At 45.4% G+C, this 12,064-nt stretch overlaps 1 long non-coding RNA gene across 1 annotated transcript; it reads right to left on the bottom strand.

Annotated features, from left to right (window-relative positions):
• Nucleotides 1-9,238: 9,238 nt before the first annotated feature.
• Nucleotides 9,239-11,657, bottom strand: LOC127293459 (uncharacterized). Its single transcript, XR_011742715.1, has 3 exons — nt 11,130-11,657; nt 10,822-10,896; nt 9,239-9,978 (listed from the first exon to the last, which is right to left on the bottom strand). It is a non-coding gene; the product is annotated as an uncharacterized lncRNA (long non-coding RNA).
• Nucleotides 11,658-12,064: the final 407 nt, after the last annotated feature.

The raw sequence follows: 12,064 nt of genomic DNA, 5'->3' as shown, positions 1-12,064 counted from the left end.
GAAGGGTGGGGCACACCACCATGGACAAGTGTGCCAAATACTGTCCACATCCAAGGTGGTTGGGTATGTTTTAGGGCAGGGTAGACCCATTTTGACCCTAAAACCCTTGTATCGGCACCCCCAACCATGGGATCACCATGAATGCAAAAACCAACCTAGAAAAAGCAATGAAAGAAGGGTGGGGCACACCACCATGGACAAGTGTGCCAAATATTGGCCCCATCCAAGGTGGTTGGGTATGTTTTAGGGCAGGGTAGACCCATTTTGACCCTAAAACCCTTGTATCGGCACCCCCCAACCATGGGATCACCATGAATGTAAAAACCAACCTAGAAAAAGCAATGCAAGAATGGTGGGGCACACCACCATGGACAAGTGTTCCAAATATTGGCCCCATCCAAGGTGGTTGGGTATGTTTTAGGGCAGGGTAGACCCATTTTGACCCTAAAACCCTTGTATCGGCACCCCCAACCATGGGATCACCATGAATGCAAAAACCAACCTAGAAAAAGCAATGCAAGAAGGGTGGGGCACACCACCATGGACAAGTGTGCCAAATATTGGCCCCATCCAAGGTGGTTGGGTATGTTTTAGGGCAGGGTAGACCCATTTTGACCCTAAAACCCTTGTATCGGCACCCCCCAACCATGGGATCACCATGAATGTAAAAACCAACCTAGAAAAAGCAATGCAAGAATGGTGGGGCACACCACCATGGACAAGTGTGCCAAATATTGGCCCCATCCAAGGTGGTTGGGTATGTTTTAGGGCAGGGTAGACCCATTTTGACCCTAAAACCCTTGTATCGGCACCCCCAACCATGGGATCACCATGAATGCAAAAACCAACCTAGAAAAGGCAATGCAAGAAGGGTGGGGCACACCACCATGGACAAGTGTGCCAAATATTGGCCCCATCGAAGGTGGTTGGGTATGTTTTAGGGCAGGGTAGACCCATTTTGACCCTAAAACCCTTGTATCGGCACCCCCCAACCATGGGATCACCATTAATGCAAAAACCAACCTAGAAAAAGCAATGCAAGAAGGGTGGGGCACACCACCATAGACAAGTGTGCCAAATATTGGCCCCATCCAAGGTGGTTGGGTATGTTTTAGGGCAGGGTAGACCCATTTTGACCCTAAAACCCTTGTATCGGCACCCCCCAACCATGGGATCACCATGAATGTAAAAACCAACCTAGAAAAAGCAATGCAAGAAGGTTGGGGCACAACACCATGGACAGGTGTGCCAAATATTAGCCCGATACAAGGTGTTTGGGTATGTTTTAGGGCAGGGTAGACCCATTTTGACCCTAAAACCCTTGTATGGGCACCCCCAACCATGGGATCACCATGAATGCAAAAACCAACCTAGAAAAAGCAATGCAAGAAGGGTGGGGCACAACACCATGGACAAGTGTGCCAAATATTGGCACCATCCAAGGTGGTTGGGTATGTTTTAGGGCAGGGTAGACCCATTTTGACCCTAAAACCCTTGTATCGGCACCCCCCAACCATGGGATCATCATGAATGTAAAAACCAACCTAGAAAAAGCAATGCAAGAAGGGTGGGGCACAACACCATGGACAAGTGTGCCAAATATTGGCCCCATTCAAGGTGGTTGGTTATGTTTTAGGGCAGGGTAGACCCATTTTGACCCTAAAACCCTTGTATCGGCACCCCCCAACCATGGGATCACCATTAATGCAAAAACCAACCTAGAAAAAGCAATGCAAGAAGGGTGGGGCACTCCACCATGGACAAGTGTGCCAAATATTGGCCCCATCCAAGGTGGTTGGGTATGTTTTAGGGCAGGGTAGACCCATTTTGACCCTAAAACCCTTGTATCGGCACCCCCAACCATGGGATCACCATGAATGCAAAAACCAACCTATAAAAAGCAATGCAAGAAGGGTGGGGCACACCACCATGGACAAGTGTGCCAAATATTGGCCCCATCCAAGGTGGTTGGGTATGTTTTAGGGCAGGGTAGACCCATTTTGACCCTAAAACCCTTGTATCGGCACCCCCAACCATGGGATCACCGTGAATGTAAAAACCAACCTAGAAAAAGCAATGCAAGAAGGGTGGGGCACACCACCATGGACAAGTGTGCCAAATATTGGCCCCATCCAAGGTGGTTGGGTATGTTTTAGGGCAGGGTAGACCCATTTTGACCCTAAAACCCTTGTATCGGCACCCCCAACCATGGGATCACCATGAATGCAAAAACCAACCTAGAAAAAGCAATGCAAGAAGGGTGGGGCACACCACCATGGACAAGTGTGCCAAATATTGGCCCCATCCAAGGTGGTTGGGTATGTTTTAGGGCAGGGTAGACCCATTTTAACCCTAAAACCCTTGTATCGGCACCCCCCAACCATGGGATCACCATGAATGCAAAAACTAATCTAGAAAAAGCAATGCAAGAAGGGTGGGGCACACCACCATGGACAAGTGTGCCAAATATTGGCCCCATCCAAGGTGGTTGGGTATGTTTTAGGGCAGGGTAGACCCATTTTGAACCTAAAACCCTTGTATCGGCACCCCCAACCATGGGATCACCATTAATGCAAAAACCAACCTAGAAAAAGCAATGCCAGAAGGGTGGGGCACACCACCATGGACAAGTGTGCCAAATATTGACCCCATCCAAGGTGGTTGGGTATGTTTTAGGGCAGGGTAGACCCATTTTGACCCTAAAACCCTTGTATCGGCACCCCCCAACCATGGGATCACCATGAATGTAAAAACCAACCTAGAAAAAGCAATGCAAGAAGGGTGGGGCACAACACCATGGACAAGTGTGCCAAATATTGGCCCCATACAAGGTGGTTGGGTATGTTTTAGTGCAGGGTAGACCCATTTTGACCCTAAAACCCTTGTATCGGCACCCCCAACCATGGGATCACCATGAATGCAAAAACCAACCTAGAAAAAGCAATGCAAGAAGGGTGGGGCACAACACCATGGACAAGTGTGCCAATTATTGGCCCCATCCAAGGTGGTTGGGTATGTTTTAGGGCAGGGTAGACCCATTTTGACCCTAAAACCCTTGTATCGGCACCCCCCAACCTTGAGATCACCATGAATGTAAAAACCAATCTAGAAAAAGCAATGCAAGAAGGGTGGGGCACAACACCATGGACAAGTGTGCCAAATATTGGCCCCATCCAAGGTGGTTGGGTATGTTTTAGGGCAGGGTAGACCCATTTTGACCCTAAAACCCTTGTATCGGCACCCCCAACCATGGGATCACCATGAATGCAAAAACCAACCTAGAAAAAGCAATGCAAGAAGGGTGGGGAACAACACGATGGACAAGTGTGCCAAATATTGGCCCCATCCAAGGTGGTTGGGTATGTTTTAGGGCAGGGTAGACCCATTTTGACCCTAAAACCCTTGTATCGGCACCCCCCAACCATGGGATCGCCATGAATGTAAAAACCAACCTAGAAAAAGCAATGCAATAAGGGAGGGGCACAACAACATGGACAAGTGTGCCAAATATTGGCCCCATCAAAGGTGCTTAGGTATGTTTTAGGGCAGGGTAGACCCATTTTGACCCTAAAACCCTTGTATCGGCACCCCCCAACCATGGGATCACCATGAATGTAAAAACCAACCTAGAAAAAGCAATGCAAGAAGGGTGGGGCACACCACCATGGACAAGTGTGCCAAATATTGGCCCCATCCAAGGTGGTTGGGTATGTTTTAGGGCAGGGTAGACCCATTTTGACCCTAAAACCCTTGTATCGGCACCCCCAACCATGGGATCACCATGAATGCAAAAACCAACCTAGAAAAAGCAATACAAGAAGGGTGGGGCACACCACCATGGACAAGTGTGCCAAATATTGGCCCCATCCAAGGTGGTTGGGTATGTTTTAGGGCAGGGTAGACCCATTTTGACCCTAAAACCCTTGTATCGGCACCCCCAACCATGGGATCACCATGAATGTAAAAACCAACCTAGAAAAAGCAATGCAAGAAGGGTGGGGCACACCACCATGGACAAGTGTGCCAAATATTGGCCCCATCCAAGGTGGTTGGGTATGTTTTAGGGCAGGGTAGACCCATTTTGACCCTAAAACCCTTGTATGGGCACCCCCCAACCATGGGATCACCATGAATGCAAAAACCAACCTATAAAAAGCAATGCAAGAAGGGTGGGGCACACCACCATGGACAAGTGTGCCAAATATTGGCCCCATCCAAGGTGGTTGGGTATGTTTTAGGGCAGGGTAGACCCATTTTGACCCTAAAACCCTTGTATCGGCACCCCCAACCATGGGATCACCATTAATGCAAAAACCAACCTAGAAAAAGCAATGCAAGAAGGGTGGGGCACACCACCATAGACAAGTGTGCCAAATATTGGCCCCATCCAAGGTGGTTGGGTATGTTTTAGGGTAGGGTAGACCCATTTTGACCCTAAAACCCTTGTATCGGCACCCCCCAACCATGGGATCACCATGAATGTAAAAACCAACCTAGAAAAAGCAATGCAAGAAGGTTGGGGCACAACACCATGGACAGGTGTGCCAAATATTGGCCCCATACAAGGTGTTTGGGTATGTTTTAGGGCAGGGTAGACCCATTTTGACCCTAAAACCCTTGTATGGGCACCCCCAACCATGGGATCACCATGAATGCAAAAACCAACCTAGAAAAAGCAATGCAAGAAGGGTGGGGCACAACACCATGGACAAGTGTGCCAAATATTGGCACCATCCAAGGTGGTTGGGTATGTTTTAGGGCAGGGTAGACCCATTTTGACCCTAAAACCCTTGTATCGGCACCCCCCAACCATGGGATCATCATGAATGTAAAAACCAACCTAGAAAAAGCAATGCAAGAAGGTTGGGGCACAACACCATGGACAAGTGTGCCAAATATTGGCCCCATTCAAGGTGGTTGGTTATGTTTTAGGGCAGGGTAGACCCATTTTGACCGTAAAACCCTTGTATCGGCACCCCCCAACCATGGGATCACCATTAATGCAAAAACCAACCTAGAAAAAGCAATGCAAGAAGGGTGGGGCACTCCACCATGGACAAGTGTGCCAAATATTGGCCCCATCCAAGGTGGTTGGGTATGTTTTAGGGCAGGGTAGACCCATTTTGACCCTAAAACCCTTGTATCGGCACCCCCCAACCATGGGATCACCATGAATGTAAAAACCAACCTAGAAAAAGCAATGCAAGAAGGGTGGGGCACAACACCATGGACAAGTGTGCCAAATATTGGCCCCTGATGTCTACGCCCCCTCCTTTTCCTGTAGACAGTGTTGGGCCTCCAAGAGCAGAGGTTTGTAGGACAGCAGCAAGTTTTCCCTTAAGTGGATCACCCAAGGTTTATCGAACTCAGGGAGGAAGAGGTCAAAGATATCCCTCTCATGCAACCCTGCAACCACAAAGCAAGAAGTCTCTTGTGTCCCCAACACACCAAATAGGTGCACTAGTTCGGCGAAGAGATAGTGAAATACAAGTGGTATGAATAAATAGTAGCAGTAGCAACGGCACCAGAAAAGTGCTTTGCCCAGGACAAGAACAAGCGGTAGTAACGCAGCGTAGTAACGCAGTAAAACAAGAAACAAGCATCGATAGCATTATTTAGGAACAAGGCCTAGGGATCAGACTTTCACTAGTGGACACTCTCAACATTGATCACATAACAGAATAGATAAATGCATACTCTACACTCTCTTGTTGGATGATGAACACATTGCGTAGGATTACACGAACCCTCAATGCCGGAGTTAACAAGCTCCACAATTCAATGTTCATATTTAAATAACCTTAGAGTGTAAGATAGATCAATAAGACTAAACCAAGTACTAACGTAGCATGCACACTGTCACCTTCATGCTAAGAAAGGAGGCATAGATCACATCAATACTATCATAGCAATAGTTAACTTCATAATCTACAAGAGATCATAATCATAGCATATGCCAAGTACTAACACGGATGCACACACTGTCACCATTACACCGTGCAGGAGGAATAAAACTACTTTAATAACATCACTAGAGTAGCACATAGATAAATTGTGATACAAAACACATTGCAATCATAAAGAGATATAAATAAGCACTTCACTATGCCATTCATAACAGTGAATAAGTATTCTGTGAAATATAGCCTAAGAGACCCACACGGTGCACACACTGTCACCTTTACACACGTGGGACAAGGAGTCTCCGGAGATCACATAAGTAAAATTCACTTGACTAGCATAACGACATCTAGATTACAAGCATCATCATATGAATCTCAATCATGTAAGGCAGCTCATGAGATTATTGTATTGAAGTACATAGGAGAGAGATGAACCACATAGCTACCGGTACAGCCCCGAGCCTCGATGGAGAACTACTCCCTCCTCATGGGAGACAGCAGCGTTGATGGAGATGGCGGTGGTGTCGATGGAGGAGCCTTCCAGGGGCACTTCCCCGTCCCGGTGGCGTGCCGGAACAGAGACTCCTGTCCCCCAGATCTTGGCTTCGCGATGGCGGCGGCTCTGGAAGGTTTCTCATACCGTGGCTTTTCCGTATCGAGGTTTTAGGTCCAGGGGCTTTTTATAGGCGAAGAGGTGGCGTCAGAGGGTCGAAGGGGTGCCCACACTATAGGGGGGCGCGGCCCCCCCCTTGGCCGCGCCGGCCTAGGGTTTGGTGGGCCTGTGCCCCCTCTCTGGCGGTTCTCGTGTGTTCTGGATGCTTCCGGGCAAAATAGGAACCTGGGCGTTGATTTCGTCCAATTCCGAGAATATTTCGTTACTAGGATTTCTGAAACCAAAAACAGCAGGAAACAGCAACTGGCACTTCGGCATCTTGTTAATAGGTTAGTTCAAGAAAATGCACGAATATGACATAAAGTGTGCACAAAACATGTAGATATCATCAATAATGTGGCATGGAACATAAGAAATTATCGATACGTCGGAGACGTATCAGCATCCCCAAGCTTAGTTTCTGCTCGTCCCGAGCAGGTAAACGATAACAAAGATAATTTCTGGAGTGACATGCCATCATAAACTTGATCATATTGTAAACATATGTAATGAATGCAGCGATCAAAACAATGTATATGACATGAGTAAACAAGTGAATCATACAGCAAAGACTTTTCATGAATAGTACTTCAAGACAAGCATCAATAAGTCTTGCATAAGAGTTAACTCATAAAGCAATAAATCAAAGTAAAGGTATTGAAGCAACACAAAGGAAGATTAAGTTTCAGCGGTTGCTTTCAACTTGTAACATGTATATCTCATGGATATTGTCAACATAGAGTAATATAACAAGTGCAATATGCAAGTATGTAGGAATCAATGCACAGTTCACACAAGTGTTTGCTTCTTGAGGTGGAGAGAAATAGGTGAACTGACTCAACATAAAAGTAAAAGAATGGTCCTCCATAGAGGAAAAGCATAGATTGCTATATTTGTGCTAGAGCTTTGATTTTGAAAACATGAAACAATTTTGTCAACGGTAGTAATAAAGCATATGTATCATGTAAATTATATCTTACAAGTTGCAAGCCTCATGCATAGTATACTAATAGTGCCCGCACCTTGTCCTAATTAGCTCGGATTACCTGGATTATCATCGCAATGCACATGTTTTAACCAAGTGTCACAAAGGGGTACCTCTATGCCGCCTGTACAAAGGTTTAAGGAGAAAGCTCGCATCGGATTTCTCGCTATTGATTATTCTCAACTTAGACATCCATACCGGGACAACATAGACAACAGATAATGGACTCCTCTTTAATGCATAAGCATGTGGCAACAATTATTATTCTCATATGAGATTGAGGATATATGTCCAAAACTGAAACTTCCAGCATGGATCATGGCTTTAGTTAGCGGCCCAATGTTCTTCTCTAACAATATGCATGCTCTAACCATTAAAGTGGTAGATCTCTCTTACTTCAGACAAGACAGACATGCATAGCAACTCACATGATATTCAACAAAGAGTTGATGGCGTCCCCAGAAACATGGTTATCGCACAACAAGCAACTTAATAAGAGATAAAGTGCATAAGTACATATTCAATACCACAATAGTTTTTAAGCTATTTGTCCCATGAGCTATATATTGCAAAGGCGAATGATGGAATTTTAAAGGTAGCACTCAAGCAATTTACTTTGGAATGGCGGAGAAATACCATGTAGTAGGTAGATATGGTGGACACAAATGGCATAGTGGTTGGCTCAAGTATTTTGGATGCATGAGAAGTATTCCCTCTCGATACAAGTTTTAGGCTAGCAAGGTTATTTGAAACAAACACAAGGATGAACCGGTGCAGCAAAGCTCACATAAAAGACATATTGAAAACATTATAAGACTCTACACCGTCTTCCTTGTTGTTCAAACTCAATACTAGAAATTATCTAGACCTTAGAGAGACCAAGAGAGTGGATTCTGTGACCGGGTGTATACGTGAGCACGCGTCCGTTGCTTGACACGTGGCACACCTAATGATTCCCTGTTACAATCATTGTTCGCTAAACAAAGCCCATCAGCCCTAACATCACTCCAAAAACACGTAGGACCCACTTGTTTGAATTCAAAAAAGTGGGCCAGGTTAAAAATAATTCCCTGGACCCTACACTCCGGAATTCAAATTTGTGGGACCCAAACCACTTATGGCCCCACTATTTTGAATTCAAATGTTGGGCCCCACCGGACTGGACCCTACATTTCGAATTTAAATTTTGGTGGGTCACACTTCCTTCGACCAGTTTTTTTTTGCTTCTTTCACTTTCCTAACTCTAACTCTAGTGCAGCCATTACTCGCCATTGCAGAAAGCTAACATTTCCAAACTCCATTTTTTCTCCACCATAAATTAGCGTGGTTTCGTGCAGCCATTACTCACCATTGCAAACAGCTAACATTTCCAACTCCAAAATTCGTACACCATCCAGTACCGTGGTTGCGATCAGTTCGGTCGTCCATAACGGCGGCAACGGCCCACTGAACTTAATATATCTCGTCAACTACCTAGTCATAGATTACACTTAATATATCTTCTTACTTTTCTTTGCAGGTTAGAGGAATGGACCATCTTTTTTTCATGAGCATAGCACTTTGCTCACCTTTACTTAGCACTAGAGGTAGGAGAAGATGAGCAGTACCACTAGTTCTGTTGATACAGGAAATTTGGACAACATGCACCCATTATTTTTGAAAGTACCCTGACCCATAGTCAAAGAAAACACACAACGCTGCAGGAAGGTGACTAGAATTGGTAGTCACGGGTGCTACAGTTTGTTGAACTCACAACTTTCATCTTATCCTCTTACGCTCTATTATTGATAGGCAGATTTGCACACCCGTGAACATGTGCAATTATTGAGTTTGTCCATAACAGCATGCAGCAAGCAGCTTACACGCAAAACAGTAAACACACACATCTATGCCTGGACATGAAAACGTACAGCAACCAGCTCACACGCAAAACAGCAAACGCATAGCAAAATAGGCCGGTGTCGATGTTGACTAAAGACGATTATCTAGCTATTAGGTTTTTTTATAGACATCTTAATCTTGTACTCCCTCCATCCCAGGGAAAATGTTGGAGCAGCAGTACAAAGTATTTTTTGCAAAAAATCCCGAAACTCTAATTTTTTTTCAAAATAGGACTTCGGATATGAATTTTGAACATCGATCTTCTCCGACCTCTATGTCAGTCTCCGTCCTCGTCCTCGTCCTCGACCTCCGCCTTCCGCCATGGAGGTATCAGCTCGTCGTCGACCGATCTATAAGCAATTACGACGGGGGCGAGGTCAGCAAACATAATCCAATTTAGAAGGAGAAGAGAAACAAATCAAAGACTTGAAGAAAGAAACGGACTGAATTACTTAGCTGATTAGTCAACTGTATTGGATCGACCACCATTCTTCTCTGCCCTCAGGCAAGTTGGATGTCAAGTGCATATGTTCCTCTGCATACTTCCACTCCGTCCTCTTCAGAATTACTTAGCTGATTAGTAACTTCTTTATTGATCAGAATAAAGAATGCACAAAATGCAAAAAATAGTAAAACTGTAGAACGGAGGTATGCTTTTAAATGATTATTTTCACTGGAATCGTATTACTGCAAAAGAAAAAGTATGGCAAAGGAAAATATCAGCGGCATTCATGTGCAGCAACTTGTCAAGTTCAGGTGCCCTGTACTACGATCATTTATGTGCTTGCTTGCTGCTACTGGACAAATTACTCATGCTTTCCCTTGCATTTCCTGATACTACTGTAAAAATCTCTTCCAGTCTTTAGGCAACACATCTGCCAATACTATCAGCGAAGAAATGTTACTCCTATACAGAATTGGTGTTAGTGACAAGCAAAACTGGTCCTGTATAGAACTGGAAGTATCATTAAGAAGCAGTGTTGATCCTAGTGACTCCCTCCGTCCCCTAAAGCTAGCTATGTGGTTTCTAATCCTTTCCTATAGGTGCCAGAGTACAGCTATTACTCTGAGTACTATCATGACTGCTTTTCACTGTAGTTTCTTGTTGTATATGTGCAAATAACTGGTTCAATCAATCATGAAGTATTTAGGTGCATCAGAAAGTAGTGCACTTAGGAGATAATATTTTTTACGGTCAAAGAAAATCGGTTCAAAACAGTAGTAGTCATCGGCAACATATGACATAACTGTTCTTCCAATCCATGAACTGGATGAATTGAGTAAGAGATAATCTAAAGAAAAATGCAACATCCTAAACATGTGAATGGATCAGATACAACTAACAACAATAATGAATCATGATCTAAAGGAAAGCAATGATAGATTCATCAGCTGGTTACCTTCATCTCTAATAGTGGTTGTCTGAATGAACAAGAACACATGCCAGGGTCTTGTTTTTGTCAAGTCGTTCTTGCCTGAAAAAGGTAATTGGCGCACAAGAATTTCAACAGCAGTAACAACACAAACCCATATGTGCGTTTTGGTTTAGAGATTCATAAACACAATTAGTGATGCACTATGTTAATTTATTCCCAGATCATCCAAACCGAATGACCACACTAACTCACCAATTTTTCACATCGCAGATTAGAACTACATACATGATATACATAATATGCAAAAGAAAAAAAAGATGTGAATCGCTCACCTGCAGCTGCCGGCATGCCCTCTCCCAGTCTCACACCACATCATCCTCACCATCTACACCGTGAGGGAGGTTGGTCGGAGATGGACGGAGCCGGAGAGAAGGTGAGCAGCATCAGCGGAGGACAGAGAAAGACGGCGCCAGGGAGGAGCTGGGCGGCATCAGCGGAGGTCGGAGCAGGAGACTTGGCCGGCGGCATCAGGGGAGGACGGAGTCGGAGAGGAAGCGAGCGGCATCAACGGAGAACGGAACCAGCGTGGAGGCGTGCGGCATCAGCGGAGGATGGAGCCAGCGTGGAGGCGCGCGACATCAGCGGAGGCCGGTGGCCTGCCTGCGTTAACCCTAACCCTAGCGCCGCCACTATGCTTGTGAGTGAGGAGAGAACCAAAAAGGGGAAATCGCGTGAGGGGAGAGAGACCGTGAGAGTTTTCTTTGGCTTTCTAGACCCACCTAGCAGAGAAAGGGATGATGGCCGCACCGAGCTCGAAGAAGGCTTCTATCACACCAGCAAAATAAATGGTTACCCATGCTGTAGGAGTCACGGGAGGAACAGATCGGTTGGAAAGATTCCTCCATAGCCCGCGCGTTTTTTCACTCGGTGCCAAAAATAGCTCGCCAAAAGAGTTCCCGCGCATGCACCGCTAATGATTCCCGGGCGCAATCATTGAAACGCGGCATATGTAGCAGACGTCAGGTTGGCATTAGCGACGCATAAGCTCACGACTAGTCAACAACCATTTTGACAGTAACCGAATCTCAACACACAATGAACGGCAGCCAGAGCGTGCTCACGTATACACCCGGTCACCAGGCTTCTTTTGGAGAGACCAAATATGCAAACCAAATTTTAGCATGCTCTATGTATTTCTTCATTAATGGGTGCAAAGCATATGATGCAAGAGCTTAAACATGAGCACAACAATTGCCAAGTATCACAT

The sequence above is a fragment of the Lolium perenne genome, chromosome 4 (assembly GCF_019359855.2).
Source record: "Lolium perenne isolate Kyuss_39 chromosome 4, Kyuss_2.0, whole genome shotgun sequence".
NCBI classification, from domain to species: domain Eukaryota; kingdom Viridiplantae; phylum Streptophyta; class Magnoliopsida; order Poales; family Poaceae; genus Lolium; species Lolium perenne.
The sequence above is the reverse complement of the archived record's forward strand: the minus strand, read 5'-3'. Positions and strand labels throughout refer to the sequence as shown.